The following is a 25,545-nucleotide window of genomic DNA, read 5'->3' as shown; positions in this document are numbered from 1 at the left end:
TTCGCATCAGATGGCCAAAGTGTTGGAGTTTCAGCTTCAGCATCAGTCCTTCCAAAGAATATTCAGGACTGATTTCCTCTAGGATGGACTGGTTGTATCTCTTTGCAGTCCAAGGGACTCTCAAGAGTTCTCCAATACCACATTTCAAAAGCGTTAATTCTTTGGTGCTCAGCTTTCTTTATAGTCCAACTCTTATATCCATGCATGACCACTGGAAAAACCATAGCTTTGAAGATGGACCTTTGTTGGCAAAGTAATGTCTCTGATTTTTAATAAGCTGTCTAGGTTGGTTATTTGGAAAATACTTTTCTTCCAAGGAGTAAGCATCTTTTAATTTCATGGCTGCAATCACCATCTGCAGTGATTTTGGAGCCCCCCAAAATAAAGTCTGTCACTGTTTCCCCATCTATTTGGATGAAGCGATGGGACCAGATGCCAGGGTCTGAGTCACCAGGGAAGCCCATTTATTTTATCCATAGTATCAATGGTGTATACATGTAAATCTAGTCTTCCAAGTTTTGTTAGTACTTTGTGCCTCCTCTTCAGTTTGCTTGTCTAGTTCCTGGGCCCTTGCTTCTGTCTGTCTTTTCCCCTCCCTGTGTCTAATGTTCTAGTATTTGTTCTCTGCCAGGATTCTGGAAATTTGATCTAATGTGTTAACTTGCTTTCTAGCCATTGAATTTTCCTGGTTGCTGATGGCCTGATTGATATGTCCATTGGCTTGACTTGCCCCTGGGCTTCATGGGTCAGCCCCTCACAGTCTTGCTCTGAGCACAGAGTACTATGCAACCCAATTGTATGTGACTCCTCTGCTCCTGACTTTCTTGAATCTATTATCTGGATGTCTTACCTTAAAGAAAGTTGATGACTTACTTAATGACCGCTGTGTTCACACAATGGGATTTAAGCTGGGCCACAGTCTTCCAACTTCAGTTCTCCAGTTTGTTGAAAGAGCACTTGAAATTATTAATTAAGTATGCAAAAAAGTTTCCCCAATTAACAAGAGCTTTCATACTTCTGAAAATGGTATGGTTTTTGTCCTATATGGAAGTTAATTCCTTCTTTATTTATTAAGGGATGTGTGGAATCAAATATCTGAGTAAATTATGCCATCTGTATACAGCAGCCTTTTTCAAAATGTGGATCATGTAATACCCATTGATACTAGATGAATAAAACCAAGATTATATTTGCAAAGTTTGGAAAATACTGGGTTTATCAAAGTTAGGCAGATTTCTTTCATGTAGGTTTTCTCTGAGCCTTTTATATGTTAATTGAATTCTGAATCTTTATGATAAGAGTAAAGCTTGCAGAATATCACTGAATACTTTGACTACAGATTGCTTTTATCTGTGCAAAACCTTTTTACATCTCACTGGATACCAGGATTCCATGGAACATGATTTGGAAAATGCTGCAAGATAGGCTTTCAGAAATGTTTTAATGATAAAGTGTACAGATCAAAATAACTCTCTCAACAAGAGGAATCTGCCTCCTTGCAGCCCAAGTTAATACTAACCTGTGAGCTTGAGACAGGAACTCATCAGGAGAGTTAGATACAGTTAAGAACTATCAAAAGCATGAGAACCAACCGGGCATTGTGATTGCTCTCCAGTGGAAATGCCTATTATGGAGAACCTTCCTTTTTCATTTCTAAAGCACAATGCATCCAGAGTACAGAATTCTCTCTTCTCTGACTGCTTTATTGTAACAAGAACCACATGACAAAACTCATTCCATCCAACTCTCCCTGACATAATGTCCACTGGAGGATGCTTATAGGTTTGAAGCAAGACTATTAGTACATGCTACTTTTGAAGTAGAATCTGTTAGAAGCTCAATGTGAAACTGGGAGGGGCTGTAGTTTCCCATTTCCTCTAAGTTTTAATTTCAAAAACACTATCAAATTCTGAAAATGGGCAGGATAATATTTTTATATATTAGCCATTGTGTTTTTCAGTCCTTGTATTTTTCTGTTTCTTATGATATTTCTGGCCCTATTCCACCCCATAAATTCCATGTCCTCTAACTACTGTCTTAGGGAAAAGAACAAGGGAGAAATCTTTAAAAAAAATCAACCAATCAAATTATCATCTTTTGGATCCAGTACTGAGGCCAGGATACAAAGTTTAGATCTTGAAGAATAGCTGAAGATCTTGGCTATCTTGACAATCGTCTAGGAAGGATGAAGACAGAAGACGATGCTCTGAGCAGACATCAGTGGGACCAAGACTAGTGACTAGTGACCCAGACCAGGAGGGGTGTCAGCTTCAGGGACCTTTCTCACCTCCAGCTGAAGTCATATTTGTCAACAATTTCTGAAGGCCATGTGGAAGCCAAGAAATCACCCACAAATCATCACATTTCCAGTCCAGGGAGCTTGCTGCACTGTTTGTATCAAACTGGCAAGTCAAACATAGTTCCCATTGGTATCAAAGAAGGACCTACCTCCCACCAATATTTGACAGCTTGCCATCCAGTAAGAGCAGGTCCCATCTGTGCCCAGAGACTTTGCCCTCAAATTTAACATATGAGAATAACTCTCCTTTCAGCAGCTCAGGACACTAATGATCCCCAACCTAGAAGGATGTTAATAATATGGAAGGGGAAGATTTGGGGACTTGTATCCACAGAATACAACCAGTTCAAGATCTCCTAAGGCCAGGTCCATGTTGAAACACCTCACTTTACTCTGTCTCACAGATATTCCTGCCTCTCGGCAGACTCAACCTGATGCTTGGCCAAAGAAATGTATTTTAAAAATATATTGACACATTCCTTGACTAAAGGACCTCAAGATATTTCTTGTTTAAAATCTACTTCTGGAACTTTGCTGGTGCTCCAGGGGTTAGAACTCTGCGCTTTCAATGCTGGGGAGGGGCGGGGCACAGGTTCAATCTATGGTCAGGGAAGAAGGATTCCACAAGCAAGCCCATGGCCAAAAAAAAAAAAAAAAAAAGAAAGAAAAAGAAAAAAATAGTGCTATAATCTATTTTCAATAAAGTTCCAAAGTTTTTAAACATTTTTAAAAATTGAGGTATAGTTAATTTACAATGTAGTGTTAGTTTTAGGTATACAGCAAATATATATACATGAGATACTGAGCATAGTTCCCTGTACTATACAACAGATCCTTGTTTTAAAAATCTATTTTATATATATCGTGCTGTGTGATTAGTTGCCCAGTTGTGTCTGATTCTTTGCAACCCTATGGACTCTAACTTTCCAGGGGGATTCTCCAGGCAAAAATACTGGAGCGGGTTGCCATGCCCTCCTTCAGGGGATCTTCCCAGGGATAGAACCCAGGTCTCCTGCATTGCAGGTGTACTCTTTACTGTCTGAGCCACCAGTGAAGCCTTTTATATATAGTAACATGTATCTATTAATCCAAAACTTCTAATTTATCCATCCTCACACTATCCCCTACCCCCATTGGTAATCATAGCTTTGTTTTCTTTTTTTTTCAGATTCCATATGTAAGTAGCTATTTGTCTTTCTCTGTCTGACTGACTTCACTTAGTACGATCATCTCTTGATCCATCCATGTTGCTGTAAATGGCATTATTTCATTCTTCTTTTATGTCTGAGTAATATTATACTATATGTGTATATACCACATCGTCTTTATCCCTTATTTTGTTGATGGACATTTAGGTTGCTTCCGTGTTTTGGCTCTTGCAAATTAAATAGCATTTTGATTTTAAAGTCTACCAAGCAGGATGGTCTTCCAGGGCAATGGACCATTATGGAGATGTACTCGTGTCAGCAAAGATAAGCTGAGAATGATATTAGCACCTTGGCCATGACTGCTCTTTTTAATACCATATATGGTCCTACCTTCCAAATTCTTAGACAGCTGTGCCTCTTTCCAGCACTGAGCTACAGGGCTGACCTCATTCTAAAATTATGTGGAAAATCTTTAATGTCTGTGTGAGGTTTCAGAACTGATGAACTTGCTATTAGTCTCATCTGATTTAGGCTCCCATCTTTGCCTCTAAAACTAAAATGCTTCACATCTGTATAAATCTTTCAATAATGTCTTTGGCTTAAAACTCAACATTCAAAAGGCAAAGATCATGGCATCCAGTCCCACCACTTTTATGACAAATAGAAGGAGGGAAAGTGGAAACAGTGGCAGATTTTATTTTCTTAGACTCCAAAATCACTGTGGACAGTGAAATTAAAAGACACTTGCTTCTTGGAAGAATAGCTATGACAAACCTAGACAGCATATTACAAGGCAGAGACATCACTTTACTGACAAATTTCTGTATACTCAAAGTTATGGTTTTCCCAGTAGTCATGTACAGATGTGAGCGTTGGGCCATAAAGAAGGCTGAGCCCCAAAGAATTGATGCTTTTGAATTGTGGTGCTGGAGAAATTCTCCAGAGTCCCTCGGACTGCAAGAGATCAAACCAATCAATCCTAAAGGAAATCAACCTTGAATAATCATTGGAAGGACTGATACTGAAGCTGAAGCTCCAATACTTTGGCTACTTAGTGCAAAGAGCCGAATCATTGGAAAAGACCCTGATGCCGGGAAAGACTGAAGGCAAAAGGAGAAGATAGCGGCAGAGGATGAGATGGTTAGATACCATCACTGACTCAGTGGGCATGAATTTGAACAAACTCTGGGAGATAGTGAAGGACAGGGAAGTCTGGCATGCTGCAGTCCATGGAGTCGCAAAAAGTTGGACACAACTTAGCGACTGAACAACAACAATCTCTCTAAGCGCGTATGTCTGGAAGGATTTCTGTTTTGTTTGAGCAACTGATGTTTCATCTGGCCTATATGCTGGGCATTTCCCTTCTTATTTATACATTAGTTTTTTCTCTGCGATTAACTTTCATTGTTAAATTTTCTTTCATGTCACAGGTAACTTTCCCAGAAGAGCAGATGAAGAGCTATGTACAATTGCACTTTCCAACATGATATTTTTGGAAAATAACTTTTTCCCTTTGTATTCAAATATCCTGTTTCTTAGAGTTATATGTGTGCATAGCGTTTGATTGAATAGTTTTGTGCACAACAGAGAATTGTCTTGTTTTTATGCAGACTTGCTTTTGCTTGAAGAAGTAGCAAAAGTTGAGTGGAAGACGGTGCTATAAGATGTATTTAGAAAGAGTTCCTAGCCATTTCCTCCACCTTCAACACACTCACAGCCACAAAGATATGTCTTTGTCCCTATTTAGTATGTAAATTTGAAACAAATTTGAAGAGGTACCCACAAAGTCTATTTTGCTTTCATCACTTATGAAGAAAGTCCCAGAGCTTTAAGAAATGCTAGAACATTTTCTTTCCATAAAAAGTAGAGGATCTGTCCTTTTGGCCTAAATGCACAACCACTAGAAAGTAGAATGGTGAAGTGATAAATGTGTTTATATTTGTTATCATAGACCAAGAACTGACTCTAAATTTTTATAGTTTCTGTACTGAATTCAGGAAAACTTCCTCAGCCTTAGCTTCATATCTGTAAAACAAGAATATTAAAATCTGCCAGACCCAATTCAAAAGTCATTACATATTTCAAATGAGATGATGTAACTTGAAAGAACATTTAACAATAAAAGTGGCTGTTCCTGTTTTAGATTAAAAAAAATTAAATACATTATCTCAGATATCTTCAAAATAAATAATTAAGGCACATATATTCCTCTTTTTCAAATGAATAAATAAATTTGAAGCAAATTAAACTTACTTGCCCAAGACAACCATTTGTAAGTGGCAAATTTTTTGCCTGGCAAACAACACAAAAATCCAAAAGGCTAAAGACAAATTAGGAAGTGGCCATAACACCTGACAACTTAGGATAAAGTTTATTATATTTTGCAAAACAGCAAGCAGATTAAAAAATCTCCTAAAAGAAACATTGGCATAGTATATGAGTTGCTAGCATTTCACAGGAAAAAAAGTACTAAAGTACTCTTAGATGCTAAACCTAACCAATAATTAAAGATGTGCAAATAAACATAACCAATAATTAGAGACCTACAGAAATAATTTTGTGCATTTGTGTGTGTGTGTGTTTCGTGTAGTCAAAAATGAAAAATGCAACTCTGTTGTCACAGGTATGGGAGAAAGGTTCTCCATTCACTGTTATTGAGGATGTAAATACAAACAGATTCTGGATTGCCTATGTAATTCTGGATTAAAATGTATAACATCTTACCCCTGACCCAGCAATTCCACTTTTTGAATTTTATCCTGCAGATATTTGTACCAATATATTATTCCCAAGATGATGTTTAGTAGAAAACAATTCAAAACAATGTAAATGACTCCCATTATGGAATACAATCTAAGCATACAGTGGATATTATGCTACTAAAAGTAATAAGATAACATCATATATGTGTTATGGAAAGATGACAATTACTTTTTAAAGTGGAAAAAAGTCTCATAACAATATGTTCATCATTTTGTTTTTAAAGAAGGTATCTATATCTGGGTAAACATATCTATTTGGCATATACATCAACAATTTCTAGAAGATTTTCATTAATTTAGTGACAGTGGTTATTGTTTTGGAGGGAGAAGCAGAAAGAAGGACGTGAATGACTTGTTCTCTGTCTACATCTCCTTCATATTTGAATTGTTTATACACCAAAGCTATCCTCTTCCAAACTTGTTTCCTTTCCATTACACCATATTACCCTTTGAAAATGCCTTGTAGAGCGCAAGGAGTGAAATGACCATTATCTGTAATCTTTTTCTGTATCAGTCTGATGGGGCTTTACCATCACAGTATGGTTCCTTTTGGTAACAGAGTTCTATTAGATCTTTTTTTTTTTTTTTTGAGTATGGATATGAGTCTGAGCAAGCTCTGGGTTTTGGTGATGGACAGGGAAGCCTGGAGTGCTACAGTCAGTCTGTGGGGCAGCAAAGAGTTGCACATGATTAAGTGACTGAACTGAACTGATACTTGCTTTACAATGTTGTAATAGTTTCTGCAGTACAACAAAGTGAATCAGCTATATGTATACACATATCTCCTCCCTCTTGACCTCCCTCCCATCCCCTGATCCCACCCCTCTACGTCATCACAGAGCACCAAGCTGAGCTCCCTGTGTTACGCAGCAGGTTCCCACTAGCTATCTATTTTACACATGGTAGTGTATTTTTGTCAAACCTAATCTCCCAATTTATCCAACCCTCCCCTTCCCCCCCCTACATTCACATGTCCATTCTCTGTCTATGTCGCCATTCCTGCCTTGGAGCTAACTTCGTCTGTACCAGTTTTCCGGTATATTAACACATATATGTGTTAATACACGATATTAGTTTTTCTCATTCTGACATTTGATTCCCTTTTTTTGCTCTTTATGCCAGCCATTTGCCTGATTTCCCTCAGATCCACTCCCTGTTTTCCTCTCTCTGCTCTCAATCCCAGAGATCAGACTCCACAAATGACATTTCCCAGGAAGTCACTGCCCAGAGACTTTGGTTAGGTTGGGCCAGTAGGAGATATTGGCAGGGGTTGGAAAGATGGAGGAGGAGGCAAGTCAGAATATTTCACCCCTTTTCTCTGCTTTGAGTGGCATCTCAGGGGGGTGGTGACAATTTCCTCACTGGCAGACTCACATGGAACCCCAGCTCCCAGTCTCCTGCCCCAGCAGTTACATTTCAGAGAGTCACTCTATTTTTTTGATTCTGCAGCCTGAACAGTGCTGGCATCTTCCTGTCTTTGCTGATCTTCTGGCCATCTCACCTTCTATGTTTATATTTCTAGCACTCTTAATACTGTTCTATGATGCACAGAATACTCTCTTGAATTACACAGTATGGCTTATGTATCCCCATGGGACCTACACAAAATTGCATATTGTGGGAAACACAATTGACATTAAATTTATACCCTACAAAGTTTATTGGTTGATAAACTGAATGTAAGATAAATAAATGTACATGGAAAATCCTTGAGTCAGAGAAGAAGAATGAAACTAGCAATTCAAACTCTTGCTAGGCACCAAGAATTTTCCTGCCATTAAAAAAGCAATCCCCACACTCTTTTTATGCAATAAGTATTATCATCTCTAAATCACAGTAAAGAAATAGAGATGCAGACAGATTAATTAATTGGCTGTGAATGGGAGAACTGGGATTCAGCTTCATGTCTTTTTGACTCTAAAGCCCCAGATATTGCGAAGATGCTATAAAGTTGATTTCTGTCCTCCCACTTTAAGTGTTCTCTTTTGCTTCACTTTCTTATTCAGGTGTCTACTATTCCCTGGTTCCCTTTCAGCATAGTCTTATATTTCTAACATTTATCTTCTGCTCTGCCATAGAAAACTCACTTATCTTTTGTGCTACTTTTTTCCAAGGCCTTGCTTTCTGCTGATCTGATAACTAAATCTGAGCTGAGCTATTATTTGATGATAATTCCTATTCTGCCAGAAGAAAAAAAAAAAAGTAGATTTGAAATTTTAAGTCAAGCCAGCAATCGTTTCTCTCAAACCATTTATTCGTTCATTCACTTTCCTTTCCAGAAAACGTGCTAGATACACAGCACTGAACAAGACAGATTGCAGGCTGGTTGGGAAGAGAGTCATCAAACAATTTTATTGAGTTGTATGTAGGAGAAATGTTCTGTGGAAGTCTATGAGAGGAAATTGTATTGGAGAGTCCAGAAATACTTCCCTAAGGAAATGAAATTTGTGTTGACCATAAAGGAGGGACTAGAGAAGTAAAGACAGAGTAAGTGGGAGAGAGAAAAACTATATGACAGAGTACATATCGGCCCTGGGGCAAGAAAGAGAGTGGCCCATCAGAGAAAAATGTTTTTTTAAAGACCAATAAGAGGAATGTGTAGAGGAGAGCAGGCGAAGGCAAGGAAGGTAGGAGGCAGCCCAATCCTGCATTAACTTAAAGGGCATGTGAAGGGTCACGGAGCATGTCTTTTCTATCCTAAGTTCAGTTCAGTTCAGTTCAGTCGCTCAGTCGTGTCCGACTCTTTGCGACCCCACGAATCGCAGCACGCCAGGCCTCCCTGTCCATCACCAACTCCCGGAGTTCACTCAGACTCACGTCCATCGAGTCCGTGATGCCATCCAGCCATCTCATCCTCTGTCGTCCCCTTCTCCTCTATCCCCCAATCCCTCCCAGCATCAGAGTCTTTTCCAATGAGTCAACTCTTCGCATGAGGTGGCCAAAGTACTGGAGTTTCAGCTTTAGCATCATTCCTTCCAAAGAAATCCCAGGGCTGATCTCCTTCAGAATGGACTGGTTGGATCTCCTTGCAGTCCAAGGGACTCTCAAGAGTCTTCTGCAACACCACAGTTCAAAAGCAGCCTTCTTCACAGTCCAACTCTCACATCCATACATGACCACTGGAAAAACCATAGCCTTGACTAAACGAACCTTAGTCAGCAAAGTAATGTCTCTACTTTTGAATATGCTATCTAGGGAAGGGGAAACCACTGGAAAGTGTTCAGCAGGGAGGAGGAACACAGTCTTCTTTCTAAAATGAATACTCAGGCTATATTTCTCTAGAAGAGCTTGGAACAAATACTGGGGAATAAATGAATGAATGGTAATAGTGGGTGAAAGAGTGTGAAGGTTGAAATCATTTTCCGAGGGAGTTATAATTAGAACTTTTTTTTTACTTAGTGAACTTCATAGTTAATAATCCTATTATCTTTATGCCTGGGTTAGTGATCATAGTCTTATTAAGTTTAGGAAAAGAAATCTTCTAAAATCAGTTTCTAATCAAGTATAGCATAACTGGATTCATGTCTAAATAATTTCTTTTAAAAGAGAGGAGGAAAAAAACAAAAGATGAGGAATTTTTTCCTTTATTGTATTTCTAAAGCTTGATCATTATTCCATTTCTATAGACTTCTAAAATAGCTATTTCAGCTATTTTTGTTACTGTACATACAACTTAAATTCTTTTAGAGTAGGCATCTGCAACTCTAGTAAAGCATTTATGTGTGTTTTCAAAGATTTCTCTTTAATTGTATATTTCTGCTTCTATTGCCATGCGAACATTAGAAAGGTAATTCTGTCTCTACAAAGATTTGAAAATTTAACCTGTTTTGTTTTTCCTTTTCTCTCATTTTATCCCAACTCTTCTGTGCTGAAGGAAACAAATTCATTCATTTATTTTCTAAAATTACCCATAAAATTACCTGAGGTCTTATTCACATAGACTACTCTACTGGAAAACTAAAGTTATCCATTGAATGCAGGGAAATAGGGGATGTAGCTGGACAAAATTGGGACCTGTTAGAATTGGAATTTTCTGGGTATTGATCAGAGCCAAGTCCTGATAATGACTGATGGAAAAGAATCTCTCCTAGATTGCTAGGGTTTCTTCTGAAGGAAACCAGAGAGGAGACATACTTCTCATTTTTTTCCCTGGGTGACACTTAACTCTATAACAGTCACTCAGCTTTTCCAGCCACCAGCCTTTTCATCAAGGTCTTCCTGGGGTTTATCTTCCTACCTGTGAATCTAGTTAGCCCCAAGAGAAGGCTGAACAGGTGTTCTTTGTGGGAATCCAGAATTGCTACATCAGAGGCTGACTACAGAATACAATTAAATGTTTTCAATGATCCATGTATTTTATGTGGGATTTTCATTTTGATTTTACACTAATAAGAAGGAGTTTGGGGGCTGCTCCCTGAAATTGGTGTTCCAGAGTTAAGGAAACACTTCCTAATGTATTCATTTTGTACCCTTTGCAATACCCTATGATTTAATTCTCTGAATAGGGAGTAGTCTTCGGCAGTCTCTTTAAATTCCCTTGATCTTGAGTTCTTTTTCTTCTTAAATGTACTATTGATCAACTGATGTACTTGTTCTTTTGTACTCTTTAAGAAGAGTTATTATGAATCCATTGTTAAATTCCTAAATGGGTCAAATCAATTTTCCAATTGCTTGAGAATAAATACCAAATTCCTGTCTTCCTGGAGCCATAAGCAAATAAACCTCTCCCCACTAATGAAATGAAGTCTCTTTTAAGTATTATTGCTGGTAGGAGGGAAAAGTTCTCAATAATTTGTCAAATCAAATGAAATATTCTGATTATCTCTTTGAACCTGCTTAAAATATGACTATCACAGATATCTGTCAAATTTCACTGATAAAATTATCTTCTCTGGAAACTGAGAAATAATAGTAAGCCATGAACATCTTTATTTTTTGTGGTATAAATTTATTTAATGAATATTTTTGGAGCATCTAGTATGTATGTAGCACTGCGGGGAATACAAAGAAGGAAAATTTATGATTCTCCTTTTTAATGTTCTTAAAATCTAGTTGTACAGAGTCCAGGAGATCATAGAGAAGGACTTGCAGGCAGTCAAGACCTTAAACGATATTGCAGAGAAGGAATCAGTTTGCATCAATGGTAAAGTATAGAGGAATAGAATTAGTTACGAACTTGGTTTGAGTACAGGACAAATGAAAACCTCAGAAAAGACAGATAGATAGTCCAATCCATTGGGTCCAATTTTAAATCTGGTTCAGGTATTTAGGATCAGCTAGTACAGCATAAGGGGAAAGCTAAGAACAAGGTGACAGCAGGTTGTAGGAGACAGAGTTATGGAAAGAGAGATGGGAACTCATAATACATAGGAAACACCTTAGAAGTTCAATATCATTGTCAGATATGCTACAAGTTTCTCTATGCAATTAACTCGTAATGGTCGCTAACACGTGTTAAATGCAATATGCCAGGCAAATTTTGATCTTCATTTTAAGCTATTATGTTACGAGCTAATCTCCCCATCCTGCTGTCTATTTCATGAATTTGCTAATATTATACCCATTTTTGTTGATGAGACTGAAGAATTTACCCAAGCAGGTAAGTTGTGAAGCTGGGCCACAAGTCTGGCATTCTGGTTGCAAAGCTTGTATACCCAACCACTACAAAGTCCTGCCCAGACTTCAGATAAGAGGTGTGTGCGTGCTCCTTCTCTTCAGTCCTATCTAACTCTTTGCGACTCCTTAAACTGTAGCCCACCAGGCTCCTCTGTCCTTGGGATTCTCCAGGCAAGAATACTAGAGTGAGTTGCCGTGCCCTTCTCCATGGGATTTTCCTGACTCAGAGATGGAACCTGAGTCTCCAGCATCTCCCCATGGCAGCTGGATTCTTTACCCACTGAGCCACCTGGAAAGAGGTGTAGGGAGCAGGCAATTACAGAAACACAGATGGGAGAGGTGGAAGGACCACAGCAAGCTGAGAGGTACAGCAGAGGCATCTTGGAGACATTTTCATAGGTGGAGGGGTGAGGCTGGTTGAGAGCAGACAAGCAGAAGCAAGAACATGGAGCCCAGATTAGCAAATTCTATGCTGTGTTTGCAAGTTTTCCTGGGGGCAGAATATTTGAAAAGGCAAATGGAAAGGTAAGGTTGCAAAGGTAATTTGGAACTAGAAGATGGAGCACTTTGAAGGGGAACAACTGAAAAACAAAGTGGTATCATGAAAGCAATATGTATTAGAAAGGCAGGAGGAGCTCCAAGGAAGGGAATGCAAAGAGACAAAAGCAAGAGGTCCAAGCAACCACTCTGGATGATTCCCACAATTAGCCTAAGAGGAAGGAAAGTGAAACTATTCCATAAACATGAGCACTAGAAGGTGAGAGCTTAATGAAGTGGTAGCCACAGAAAGAAATACGCTTGCTGAATAAATGAATGGTAGTCACAGAATCTTTAGTTCCTCCCTGAAGTACATAGATACTAGCATTTGATCCGCATTCTTGAGTTGCTTTACTGATACTTAAAATCCCTACCAAATGGAAGAAATTAACTACATGATAACCATGAGCACATAGCCTCCAGACCAGCTGGAGCCTGAGGATCAATAATGTTAACTCCTGTGACACCACCCTGTGGCCTTATCATCAACCAACCAGAGAACTGTGTAACCACTGATCATACACTCTGCAACTCCTCTTCCTTATCTCACCTTTAAAAATGTTTCACTGAAATGAAGCAGGGAGTTTGGGTGTTTCAAGCATTAATTGTCCCAAAATTCTTATCTGGCACATAAATAAAATAAATGCTCACTGTCCTTCACCACAACCCAATGTCAGTAGTTTGGATTTACCACATGTAGGCAAGTGGACCCAACTTTGGTTCAGTAACAGTGATGATTGTCCAGTATCACTGGGTTTCTGTAAACATTAAATGACCTTATATTCTAAAGCTTGTGGAATAGAGTGTAGCCCATGGTAAGCTTGATATACTTATTTGTTAAATAATTCAAGAAAAAAATCAATTAAATGTTTTTTGACAAATAATTTCTATACCTTCTATTAAACATCAAATAATTGAAGCATCATTCAAATATCTACTTGGATGTGTGTGTGTGTGTGTGTGTGTGTGTGTTAGTCGTTCAGTCATGTCTGACTCCTTGCAAACCCATGGGCTATAGCCCACCACACTCCTCTGTCCTTGGAATTCTCCAGACAAGAATACTGGTGTCGGGAACCATTCCCTTCTTCAGGGGATCTTCCAGAATTAGGGATCCAACCTGGGTTTCCTGTATTGCAGGCAGATTCTTTACCATCTGAGCCACCAGGGAAGCCCCATCTACCTGGATACTGGCTCCTATTAGAAGACTTGAATCTCACTTAACAAACACTATGTGTATTGAGTATGTGCCATAAACATGCTTTGGTTTTGAGGTGTGGGGGAGGAAGGAAAGCAATATTCATGGTTTGAAAATCTCATCAGGAGACAGAAATACATAGAGAAAATCAATGACAAAGTCTACTAATTAGGCCATAGAAAGTGCTGTACAAAGAGCTTTATGAAAGCATACTATAGAGATCCACATAGGCTTCTTGAGTTGGTCAAGAAATGCTTTGCAGAAGAAATGACATTTGAGGTGTGTGCTAAGGATACTTGGAGGCATTCTGCTAGAGGAAACCACATGACTATGTCTCCATGATGCTCACAGTTCTGTTTCTTTTTCACCCAGCGTAGTCTTAGAACAAACGTTTTTGGAGTGAATGGACATACAAACAAAGTATCAAAAGAATGAATGAAGATGGGTGGAATATGTGATAAATTATGTGACCAAATCTCCCCCAAATTCCTACCTAAATAATATCAGACACTCCCCCATCACCATCCATCACCACAAACCATCGCCACCATCTACCACCACCATCCACCGTCACTACAACACTCCCCGCCTCTCCTGTGTGGAAGGAAGTGGGGAGCTGTCCTTTGTCTCAGTTCTGGTAAACTTCTCCGTGAGAACGTGTCATCTGTGAGGACAGGGACCAAGTTTATTAGATTTCTCCACATGCAAAGTGAGATATCAGTCACATATTAGACCCTCTATATGGAGTAAATCAATAAACAAAAACTCATCAGAAAGAGCTCTTGCTATCTAGAATTTCAAAGAGGAGTTTACAATCTCACATTGATGCCAGAGTGGGGTCACATTAATTAGACAGCAGAATAAGAAAAATTGGCTAATAAATGACGGGATGATGAGGTACTATTGAAATCTGCATAAGTGTGACTGTGTGTGTGTGTGTGTGTGTGTACAATTGCATATATGTGTGTTTATAAAGCAGCAGCAATTGTTAAAATGCTGCATTTAAACCAAGCGGAATGAGGGGAAGGTATGGTTGTGCTCCAGAACACTGCCAAATGATATATTATGTAAAAACAAAAGCAAGAGCCAAACGAAAACTAGACTTTGTGTCCTTAAGCAAAGTTCAACTTGAGGCATACAGAAGAAAAAAAATAAACTATAAAAATTCAAATCACAATTTTGATATTGCATGGGAGTTTTTGGTAGCTTTTCAACAAAGTTGATAGCAGAATTTCTCATTATGTCTCCAGCTGTGGAGGTTTTCAGGGAAATAAACAATCATTGGCCTGCCCTTCAAACACCCAGTACAAGGAGCCCAGAGACAGAGTGGGTTTATCTTTTGCCACCTTAAATCATGTAAGGTGACACCTCAAGCGACTTGATGTATGAGACCAGAGGGAATGTAATAGTGTGAAGTCCCCAAAGAGGAGAACAGCACGACACAGCTTTTCCAAGTCCACTAAATTACCAGGGCTCACTTCTTGAAGGCATTCCACACACGCAATGCATGTTCCCACGAGGAGAGATGTTTATTAGTATCAAGGCTGTGGAGCAGTGTATGTTCATAATGTAGGCTGCATTCTTTATGAATTTAAGCTTCTGCTATGTATGTGTCTTTCCGTCCTAAGTAGATTATAAATTACATGAGGTCATCTCACTCCCAATATTTATGCTATGTATCTATTATGTACACACTAGTCACAGAATCCTTAAATAGAATGAATATATATATTCGTAAAATTCAGATTTTCAAATCATTTTCCTTTGTCCTTAGATTCCAAATGCCATGTCTTCACTTGCATCTTAGTCTGCTCAGACTGCTATCATAAACTATCATAGTATGCTTGTGTGCTAAGCTGCTTCAGATGTGCTTGACTTTTTGTGACCTTATAGACTGTAGCCAACCAGGCTTCTCTGCCCATGGGCTTCTCCAGGCAAGAATACTGCAGTAGGTTGCCACCAGGGAATCTTCCCAACCCTGGGATGTCATCCCCATCTCATGTCTCCTGAACTGGCAGGCCGGTTCTTTACCACTAACACTACCTGGGAAGCTCAAACTATCAGACTGGTGGCTTAAACAAGTGATCCTTATTTCTCATGGTTCTGCAAGCTAAGTCCAAGATCAAGTTGCCAACAGCTTCAGTGTCTGGTGAGAACCTGCTTCCTGTCTTAGAGACAGCTGACTTCTTGCTCTGTTCTCACATGGTCTTTCCTTGGTCTGTGGAGTGGAGAGACTTTGTCTCTCTTTCTCTTCTTGTAAGAGCACTAATCCCATCATGAGGGCCCCACCCTCATTCCTAATATAAACACAACTACCTCCCAAGGGCCCGACTTCCAAACACCATTGCATTGGGGGCTGAGGCCTCAACATATTAATTTTGGGGGAACACAACCATTGAGCCCATAACAACTTGCAAAGTCTCATTCTAGTCTATCTCTCAGACCTGATCTTCACATACAGCTCCTGCCACACTGGGCTTCTTTCTGTTCTTTAAATAAGTCAAGATTCTTCCTACCCCTAGACCTTTGCACTTGCTGGTATCAGATTTTCTCCCAGTCTTCACATGCCTTCTCTTTCAACTCTCTGTTTATGAATCACCTCATCTGAGAGGTTTCCAGGATAACTTAGCAAAATTTATTTTATTCCTCTGTCATCATTCTATTCTACATTATCTCATTTCCCCCCTTATTACTACTTATCTCTATCTGAAATTATCTCCATTATGTTACAGTTATTATCTATGAACTGCACTAGAGTATAAGCTTCATGAGAAAGCTTATCTACATTGTGTATAACTTTATCTCCAGAATTTAGAATCTAGCATATGATATATGATATATAGGGCTTCTCTGGTAGCTCAGCTGGTAAAGAATCTGCCTGCAATGCAGGAGATCCTGGTTTGAGCCCTGGGTTGGGACCTGGAGAAGGGATAGCTACCCACTCCAATATTCTGGGGCTTCCCTGGTGGGTCAGACGGGAAAGAATCCGCCTGCAATGAGGGAGACCTGGGTTTGATTCCTGCATGGGGAAGATGCCCTGGAGGAGGGCATGGCAACCTACTCCAGTATTCTTGCCTGAAGAATCCCCATGGACAGAGGAGTCTGGTGGGCTGCAGTCTATGGGTTCGCAAAGAGTCAGACATGACTGAGTGACTCAGCACAGCACAGCACAGCAGACACATTATGGGCTTTCTTAGTGGTCAGACGGTAAAGAATCTGCTTGAAGTGCAGGAGACCCAGGTTCGATCCCTGACTGGGGAAGATCCCTTGGAGAAAGGAATAGCTACCCACTCCGGTATTCTTGCCTAGAAAATCCCGTGAACAGAGAAACCCGGTGTTCATGGGGTCACAGTCAGACGTGACTGAGTAAATAACACTTTCACACACATTATATGTCAGCACTATATATATATTATAGCTCTCTCTATATATACATATATATAAATATATATATACATACATTATATATATTACCATATATGCAAAATATTTCAGTGCCTCACACAGTGCCTTCCACCAGGGAAGCCCCAGCATTCTCGAGGTTTAATAATAATATTTGATGATGATGACAATTCTAAGAAGAGTGAAAGTAGCTCTACTCTTTCATTGTTTGATGATTTATTTTTGGTAAAAACTGTACAATTTTTTTAAAAAAATTAGCAGTCTCTTTCTTCAACTTCAGTATGGTCCTTCCTTCTTTAGGGTCACCTTTGCCCTATCACTATCAACCAAAGATTAACTACGAACTCAACCCCAATAGATCAGCTGGTAAAGAATCTGCCTGCAATGCAGGAGACCTTGGGTTCAATTCCTGGTCAGGAAGATCCCCTGGAGAAGGGATAGGCTACCCACTCCAGTATTCTCAGGCTTCCCTTGCAGCCCAGCTGGTAAAGAATCCACTTGCAATGCAGGAGACCCTGGTTTGATCCCTGGGTTGGGAAGATCCCCTGGAGAAGGGAAAGGCTACCCACACCAGTATTCTGGCCTGGAGAATTCCATGGACTGCAATAGTTGATGGGGTTGCAAAGAGTTGGACACGACTGAGTGACTTTCACACAGACTGTATGAAACAATAGCAAGATTTGATAGATTGTGAGGATGGAGTCTGACAGTGGCATAAGGAATGATAGGCAGATGGGAAAATGTTTTGGTTTCAATGATCTACACACATAGACTGAGAGTTGAGATTTTCTTCCTAGACTGGAGGGAGGGAGAGGATGCTGAGACTCTAATTTCAGTGACCAACTCTACAGTCCAAGCCTTGCTCTGTTTGCCTGCTTGGCTCATTGTATATCAGCATGTAACCTAAGATATAGAAAATCTCAGAACCAACTTATTAATCATAAGGAGCTTTCTTTATGTCTTTTTTCACTGTGGTCAGAGGTCCTATTTCTGTCCCCTCTGTGTCACCTACCAGTTCCTAATAAACAGAATAAGTCGATCTGCCACAACTCTGAAACATTTCTACCTGCTCAAGAATAATAATGATTCAAGCTTATGCTTCCTCATTCTGAGGTCCTCTCATTTCCACGCTAGCTCTTAATGCACAGTGTTAATGTCAAATCTGTTTGCTTTAATTACGTTAAGAGGTTATGTTGGAAGGTTACCCACTTAGTCCTTAACAGCATGAAATAGCACTGAAATTATTATTGTCAGTTTTCTGCACATAAACAAGAACTTGATTAACAGTAGCTAACCGTTAGAAAATAAATGTTCTCCTAAATGCAGACATTTTTAGTGGATAAGCACTAGGTGTCACTAGTATCCTCTTAACTACAATTATCTATACCTTCAGAGAAAGCAACTTTGAAGGAGACTGACAAAGAAAAACAGAAACAATGGGAAAATCTTCCTTCAGCAAATACTATTTATTGTTTAAAATCATACAAACATTTAAAAATATTTTAATGGATCATAGTAAGCATATAGTTGAGTAACTTTGAGATACATGGGAAACCATCTTGATGTATACTGGAAACATACCTGAACTTTATGTGTAAAACAAATATTTGTCAACTGAATTCTGCTTTTGGACTACTTAAATTTGGGGGCATGTAATCCCCCCTCTTCTTCCCAATATATGCAGCTTAGCATCATGTTTAAATTGAAACATATTTTTGATGTAGTGGAAATATTCTATATTTTTGAATAAGTGATGATTCCATAGAAGTATACACATGAACAAAGTCATTAAGCTGATCACTTGGGATCTGACATTTAATGGTATAAAAATTACACTCCCATAAAGCACTAGTAAAAATCATAATTATTCATCTTAATGTTTCTCCTAATAGCTTTTTGCTTTTGTAAGCAGATATTCTGTGATTAAGTAATTATTCTACATAACATTTGCAAGTACTTAGTCAAATGAATGCTGAATCTATCCGATCTTTGAGTGTCTTAAAATATTCCATGGTGCTAATTCCCATATCTTGATCCTGTTGTCATTCAATAAGGGCTGAGTTTTTTATATTTAAGGCACCACATTGGTGATTTTTCATATCCATATGAAACCTTTCTTTGGCTTGCAATAACTGACCCTTTGAGTATGAAGAGCCTTGATGTAGATGAACAGGTATACTATAATACCAATGAACATTTGTTTTAAATTATGTCCATTAAGTAGAAATATCAGCATACTCCAAAACCATTTCTTTAATTCAAGCACATATGTGATTTATAGCCCATCTTCATTCTTAGCCTCAGTTCTACAGAATGTTTGTAGTCTACCTATAAATTCCCACTCCTATAAAGCAGCACAAGAAAGTATTTGATGTCTTGATTCCCATCTGACACTTGATTCTCTACTATTTTGAAATGAGCACCCTCATGGTACCAGATTTTGTGTGCTTCTCCTTCACTTTATTGTTAGAAACGAAAATGTCTATGTCTATGGGCTTCCCTCATAGCTCACTTGGTAAAGAATCTGCCTGCAATGTGGGAGACCCCAGTTCAATCCCTGGGTTGGGAAGATCTGCTGGAGAAGGGATAGGGTACCCACTCCAGTATTCTTGGGCTTCCCTTGTGGCTCAGCTGGTAAAGAATCCACCTGCAATGTGGGAGACCTGGGTTGGATCCCTGGGTTGGGAAGATCCCCTAGAGAAGGGAAAGCTGCTGCTGCTAAGTCGCTTCAGTCGTGTCTGACTCTGTGCGACCCCATAGATGGCAGCCACCAGGCTCTGCCGTCCCTGGGATTCTCCAGGCAAGAATACTGTAGTGGGTTGCCATTTCCTTCTTCAATGCATGAAAGTGAAAAGTGAAAATGAAGTTGCTCAGTCTGACTCTTGGCGACCCCATGGACTGCAGCCTACCGGACTCTACCCCCTCCAGTACTCTGGCCTGGAGAATTCCATGGACTAGTCCATGGGGTCCCAAAGATTCGGACACAACTGAGTAACTTTGACTTCACTTCACTTCATAATAAAGCAATTTGATTAAAAAAAAATAGATTGAGTTCCCATTATGTGCTGGATACAAAAATGAAAGATGAGGGGTACAAATATAAGTTTAGACATAGGTACTAATCTTAAGTAGAATAGTTTATTTATTTATTTTGGCTGCTCTACAAAGCATGTGGGATCTTACTTCCCTGATCAGGGATTGAACCTGCACCCCCTGCAGTGAAAGTGCATAGTATTAACCACTGGACAGCCAAGAAAGTCCCTGTGGGTCCTAATCTTAGAAACTTTATAATATTCTGGAAGTCATCTATTCATAAACTGGCCAATGAATATATGAATACTTCCCCTGCATTAATCTTGTCAATCCTGATAGATGAGATAAAAGGTAATGTATTTGCTACAATGGTCTATAAATAAACAACCTTCTTCATCTGTGAGGCAGAGCATGGAGGAAGTGCAGCTATTATACCAACATGATGTATTTCTCTTACTTTAGCATTCCTATTAGAGTGGACAGAGATCATGCAAGTTTGGGGATAATAAGCCCCAACACAATTGTGCATACATATGCGTACATATGATGAAGACAGAAGTCAGGAGCCCCCACCAGTGTGCTGAAACCACTTATTAAACAGGGCTATGCAAGACTGCTTCTCTTTCTGTTCCCCAAGTGCCTGATTACTTTTGACTAATCTCAACCCTCTTCAATGCAGTGAGATACTATAGAACAGAAAAGTGCTGAAGAAGTTTCTCTTCTTCATATGCATTTTTTTCCTTCTAAGAACTGCATTTCCTACAGCATTCCCATCAGCGGTCCATGGCAAAGACACAAGATAAAGTAGAAAATGTAGAAGAATAGTTTCCATGAGTGATGAAAAAAGATGTATTGTGGAGTAAAGGGTCATTATTGTCTGGGGCATCTATGGAAGGAGGCCCCACTGGCGTGTTCTGGAAGGTTGCAGTCATTACTCAGGGCACCCTGTCAGCTCCAGGCATCTTGCATATCTCTGATGCTGCTGCAGTGTCATGCATCCACTTTATTGTGTCTCAAGGGCAGACCCAGGCAGGAGAGAGAAGTGTCTGGAGTTGGCAATATGAAAGATAAGTTTGCACTTGATGCCACAGACCAAGAAATGATAGTTTAAGATCAATCATCACAGACAATTGCAAAGAACTGGATGTTCATACATAGAAGATGCATTACCCATTAGGAAGCAAATCTATCACAAACCGTACCCCAACACTTACTGAAGGAAAACTGAATCAGCATAATATCTCAAAGAGCAAGTAAGTTTAAACGGATGTGTTTGTTAAAATGAAATTGAATTGACCTTCAAGTGCCTGGTACTTCTAGGATAGCAGCTTATAGAACAGCACCATTTAGGGTGTCATTGTCATAAGTGGGAGGGAGAATTTTCACATCATCACTGTGGACTAGCAGTTCTCAACCTTATTTCAGCAATGAATATGTAGTCTACCTTTTTGTTTTTTCTGCTTCTGTTTACAATACATGTATCCTTGAATCATAAAATCTGAGATCTAGATAGAAACACAGACGTCATCTGTCTAGCGGTCCCACGCCTTGCTCATAGCAGAATCACCACCAGGCGGGTGTAGCTTTCAAAATACAGATTTTTCTCATCTCATTCTTAAAGATTCTTAGTTTTCTTGGGCAACCATAACAAAGTACCACAAATGGGGTGGTTTAAAATAGTAGGAATTAAAACAAACAAACAAACAAAAAATAATAAAATAGTAGGAATTTGTTCTCTCACAGCTGTGGGGGCCAGAAATCTGAAATCATGGTGTCAGCAGGGCCACACTCCCTCTGAAACATGTAAGGGAAATATGTGCATATCTCTTCCACCAGCTTCTGGTGGTTGTGTTGACTTTCTTTGGTTTGCAGGAGCATGATTCCAGCCTTTCTCTCCATCATCCCATGGCCTCTTCCCTCCATGAGTATCCTCTGGGGCACTTCTTTTCCTCTTATATTGACTAGTTATATTGGATTAGGCTCCACCCTACTCAAGGTTGACTTCATCTTGCCGAATTATATTTGCAATGACTCTATTTCCAGCGAAGTTCACATTTGCAGGTCCTGGGTTTAGGACCTTTACACACCTTTTGGGAAGGACATAATTCAACTCATAATAAAAGTATTGATACCCAGCAGGGCCCTGCAGGGCTCCTGGGCACAAAGCCTTTCTGTGTCTTCCATTTCTTTGGTTACAAGTAACAGCTTTCATTCAGCCTGCATGACCCTTCCCGAGTTTCAGTGGGTAGATTCAAGGAACTGTTAACTAGGGAAAGGAGGGGATACTAGACCAGGGAGAAACAGTCAAGAGTAGCCTTGGGACAAGGTGCTGTTTCCCCATCAAGGGATATACACAACAATATCTTTGAGCTAGTCTGCAGATACTGAAACCCCCTCCAGGTGGAGAAGTTAATAATTAACAATGGCATGCTGCCCACAAGCATGCAGACCCCAGACCAGCTGGACCTGAATATTGATGACACTTACTCCTGCTCACCTCACCACCAACCCGTCAGAAGACCGTCAATGAGCTGATCACTCTCTTTGAACCATTGCTATAAAACTTCTCACTATCTTCTCCAAGTTAGGACACACAATTTTGAAGACATTGGCTCACTGTGGCCCTCTTTGCCTGGCAAAATAATTAAGTTATTCTTTTCTACTTCAACTAAAAATTTCTCTCCAAAATTTGATTCAGCACTGCTGCAGAGAAGCTGAGTTTTCAGCATTGATATTGGAATGGGAATAATTGAAGTGATTTGTTGGTAGCCAAACCAGAACCATTGGTCAATCGGTCCTCTTCTTTTATTGAGGAAATTGAGGGTTAGACACATCTGCGTGTCAATTGTGTCTGACTCTTTGTGACCCCCATGGACTGTGGCCTGACAGGCTCCTCTGTCCATGGGATTTTCCAGGCGAGAATACTGGGGTGGGTTGCCATTCCTATTCCAGGGGACTTTCCTGAGCTGGGGATCAAACCTGCATCTCTTATGTCTCTTGCATTGGCAGGCAGGTTCTGTACCACTAGCACCACCTGGGATGCCCATACAAGTCTAATAACTTTTAGTTACAGAATCAGAACAGGCAAAAACCATTTACATTTTAATGCAAAGTATCACCCTTTAGATTCCTACTTTAATTACTATGATAACAAAGATGCTTCCTTGAACTTGGATCAGGATCACTTGATACTTGTCAGCTTTAATAAAAAGTTTTGTAGCTTTTTAGCTTTTACGTTTATTGTGAAACCTACCACATAATACTTAATCCAAGAGTTTTACATTTAAAGAAATTCTTGCTAGCAATCTTATTCAGGTATACAAGCAAGTCCTATGTGAGGGTCAAGTGGATTTGCAACTATAGAAAAATATACTAAGTCATAGATATGTATATATTTTCTCTTAAGACAGTGAAATATTTTTAAAAAATTTTATTGAAGTGTAGTTGACTTTCAATGTTACATTAATTTCCAATATATAGCAAAGTGACTCCATCATACATACATACAAATATATATATATGTGTGTGTGTATATATATATATATATATATATATACATATACATTGTTTTTCATTTCTTTTTCGAGTATGGTTTAACACAGGATATTGAATATAGTTCCCCATGCTATACAGTAGGATGTTGTTGTTTATATACACTAGTTTGCATCTGCTAATCCCAAACTCCCAATACTTCCCTCCCCTCTACTCTCTTGGCAACCAAAAGTCTATTCTCTATGAAAACAGTGAAACATTTTTTGAGATTTGGTGGATTTACATCAAGATGTGGATATTACTCGAGTTAACATAAGTGGTGGGTTAAATGTAACTGATTTAAATAAAATAGTTCTCAAGCTTGTGGAGCATCTGTATGTAAAAGCTGAATGATAAACATAGAATGGACTCCATACACTTCCAGATGTATCTGGCTCTCAAAGCTCTTCTCTCCAGTTATCCTCAGAGTTGTGAAGGTGTGTCAGACAACCACAAAATAAATTCAGAAGGGGGTTTATAATTCAGAGGGCAAGGGTGTAAAAATGCTTCTTGTACAACTGGAATTATGCACAACCATTGGAACAAAAAAGAAAAAAAATTTGGGAGGATATCACAAAAAGAATCACTGGAAGGAACAGTTAATATGCAAATCATGACAATTGTCCACAATATGCTGAGATTTCAGTAGCTTTTATAGGAGAAAAGGAAGGCAAGTTTGACATCTGTGTTGGATGATGTATGATAAGTGATATTGATCCAGAACCCAATCTCATGTTCTGCCTATTCTCTGCCCCATTCAGCCAATAAACTAAGAAGGAAACAAAGAATTTGATTACTTTTCTCAGTATAGTGTTAAAGGTGCTCAGAAAAAACAGAATTTCCAATGGCAGAGGCATAAGCAGGGACATTGTACACTCTGAGGACACATATTTACAATGCCTGCAAAATCATCAGGATTGCAGGGCACCAAATTGCCTGTACATACTAATAAACATTTAAAGAAGAGAAATGGTTCTTGAAAAATAACGTGATTTCCATAGAGGAAACTGGAAAGCTGTGATATATAAATTGAAAGATACCACCTTTTCTGATGATGAAGTTATCTTAAGATCATTAAAAAAAATTATTTATTTATTTGGCTGCACCAGGTCTTACTTGCAGCATGTGGGATCTTTAGTGTTGGCATGTGAACTGTTAGTCGAGGCATGTGGGATCTAGTTCCTTGAAGAGGGATTGACCTGGGTCCCCCACATTGGGAGTGCTGTCTTAGCTACTAGACCACCAGAGAAGCCCCCCAAGTTTTCTTTGAAGGTAGGTAAATTAGACTGGGATATGACCAATTTCTTTATAGAATAGAGTGTTAAGCAAAATATAAGAAAAAATATTCATCAAGTCACTTTCCAAATATCAGTGGGTAGTCATCAAATAATAATATGAATATAATCCTCAGGCAAAGGAACAAAATTAATATTTTGAAAGACATTTTCAACTTCAGACAGGATGGAGAATAAATGTGCAAAAAATTTAAAGATAATGAACATCATTCAAACAGGGAGGAAGTTTTATGTAGAGTATTCCAAGAATAAAGGAGAACCAGGTGAAAGTGCTAAAAAGTGAAACCAAGGAGGACCCCATAGGGCCTTGCCAGGTACAAAACCCTTCCCAAGGGCCCCTTTGTTGTTTGTAGGAAGTTTTCAATCTTCTAAGGGCTTCCCTGATGTCTCAGCAGTAAAGAACCCACCTGCCAATGTAGGAGACGCAGGTTTGATCCCTGGGTCAGAAAGTCCCCTGGAGAAGAAATGGCAACCCACTCCAGTTCTCTCGCCTGGGAAAACCCAAGGACAGAGGAGCCTTGGCGGGGCAGGGGCGGGGGTGGGCTACAGTCAATAGGGTCTCAAAGAGTCAGATGCAACTGAGCAATTGAGCATGCACAATGCATAATTCTGTCTCTTAGACTTTCCCTGAGTTCCAAAGGTCATATTCAAATAGTTACTAATTAGAGGAGTGAGGAAATACAGAAATAAAGGAAAGGCAGCCAAGAAACAATAGTGTAACTAACAA

This window comes from Budorcas taxicolor, chromosome 22, assembly GCF_023091745.1.
Source record: "Budorcas taxicolor isolate Tak-1 chromosome 22, Takin1.1, whole genome shotgun sequence".
NCBI classification, from domain to species: domain Eukaryota; kingdom Metazoa; phylum Chordata; class Mammalia; order Artiodactyla; family Bovidae; genus Budorcas; species Budorcas taxicolor.
The sequence above is the reverse complement of the archived record's forward strand: the minus strand, read 5'-3'. Positions refer to the sequence as shown.